Consider the following 2,393-nt stretch of genomic DNA (forward strand, 5'->3'; position numbering starts at 1 on the left):
AGTTTTACATTCCGATGCACCTCTGCCGGTTTCCTGTATCCCTTGGACCTTCCCATTGTCGATGAAACACAGAAATTGCATCGGAATTAAATATAAGAGACACAATGCCGACTTAAGTACAGGAAGACTGAGTCTTCCTACTGTCTATGTTTTGAGCGTTTTCTGTGTCGTCTGTTTTACATTCCGATGCACTTCTGCAGGGTTACTGTATCCCTTGGACCTTCCCATTGACGATGAAACACAGAAATTGCATCGGAATTCAATATAAGAGACACAATTCCGACTTAAGTACAGGAAGACTAAGTCATCCTACTGCCTATGTTTTGAGCGTTTCCTGTGAAATCAGTTTTACATTCCGATGCACCTCTTCAGGTTTACTATATCCCTTGGACCTTCCCATTGTCGATGAAACACAGAAATCGCATCGGAATTAAATATAAGAGCCACAATGCCGACTTAAGTACAGGAAGACTGAGTCTTCCTACTGTCTATGTTTTGAGCGTTTCCTGTGTCACCAGTTTTACATTCCGATGCACCTCTGCAGGTTTAGTGTATACCTTGGACCTTCCCATTGACGATGAAACACAGAAATTGCATCGGAATTAAATATAAGAGACACAATGCCGACTTAACAACAGGAAGACTGAATCTTCCTACTGTCTATGATTTGAGCGTTTCCTGTGTCACTAGTTTTACATTCCGATGCACCGCTGCAGGTTTACTGTATCCCTTGGACCTTCCCATTGACGATGAAACACAGAAATTGCATCGGAATTAAATATAAGAGACACAATGCCGACTTAAGTACAGGAAAACTGTCTTCGTACGGTCAATGTTTGAGCGGTTCCTGAGTCACCAGTTTTACATTCCGATGCACCTCTGCCGGTTTACTGTATCCCTTGGACCTTCCCATTGTCGATGAAACACAGAAATCGCATCGGAATTAAATATAAGAGACACAATGCCGACTTAAGTACAGGAAGACTGAATCTTCCTACTGTCTATGTTTTGAGCGTTTCCTGTGTCACTAGTTTTACATTCCGATGCACCGCTGCAGGTTTACTGTATCCCTTGGACCTTCCCATTGACGATGAAATACAGAATTTGCATCGGAATTAAATATAAGAGACACAATGCCGACTTAAAAACAGGAAGACTGAGTCTTCCTACTCTCTATGTTTTGAGCGTTTCCTGTGTCACCAGTTTTACATTCCGATGCACCTCTGCAGGTTTCCTGTATCCCTTGGACCTTCCCATTGACGATGAAACACCGAAAATGCATCGAAATTAAATATAAGAGACACAATGCCGACTTAAGTACAAGAAAACTGTCTTCGTACGGTCAATGTTTGAGCGGTTCCTGAGTCACTAGTTTTACATTCCGATGCACCTCTGCCGGTTTACTGTATCCCTTGGACCTTCCCATTGTCGATGAAACACAGAAATCGCATCGGAATTAAATATAAGAGACACAATGCCGACTTAAGTACAGGAAGACTGAGTCTTCCAACTGTCTATGTTTTGAGCGTTTTCTGTGTCATCAGTTTTACATTCCGATGCACCTCTGCAGGTTTACTGTATCCCTTGGACCTTCCCATTGACGAAGAAAAACAGAAATTGCATCGGAATTAAATATAAGAGACACAATTCCGACTTAAGTACAGAAAGACTAAGTCTTCCTACAGTCTATGTTTTGAGCGTTTCCTGTGTCATCACTTTTACTTTCCGATGCACCTCTGCAGGTTTACTATATCCCTTGGACCTTCCCATTGACGATGAAACACAGACATGGCATCGGAATTAAATATAAGAGACACAATGTCGACTTAAGTACAGGAAGAATGATTCTTCCTACTGTCTATGTGTTGAGCGTTTCCTGTGTCACCAGTTTTACATTCTCATGCACTTCTGCAGGTTTACTGTATCCCTTGGACCTTCCCATTGACGATGAAACACAGAAATTGCATCGGAATTAAATATAAGAGACACAATGCCGACTTAAGTACAGGAAGACTAAGTCTTCCTATTATCTATAATTTGAGCGTTTCCTGTGTCACCGGTTTAGATTCCGATGCACCTCTACAGGTTTACTGTATCCCTTGGACCTTCACAGTGACGATGAAACACAGAAATTGCATCGGAATTAAATATAAGAAACACAATGCCGACTTAAGTACAGGAAGACTAAGTCTTCCTACTGTCTATGTTTTGAGCGTTTCCTGTGTCATCAGTTTTACTTTCCGATGCACCTCTGCAGGTTTACTATATCCCTTGGACCTTCCCATTCACGATGAAACACAGAAATTTCATCGGAAATATATATAAGAGACACAATGCCGACTTAAGTACAGGAAGACTGAGTCTTCCTACTGTCTATGTTTTGAGCGTTTCCT

The sequence above is a fragment of the Schistocerca nitens genome, chromosome 4 (genome assembly GCF_023898315.1).
Source record: "Schistocerca nitens isolate TAMUIC-IGC-003100 chromosome 4, iqSchNite1.1, whole genome shotgun sequence".
NCBI classification, from domain to species: domain Eukaryota; kingdom Metazoa; phylum Arthropoda; class Insecta; order Orthoptera; family Acrididae; genus Schistocerca; species Schistocerca nitens.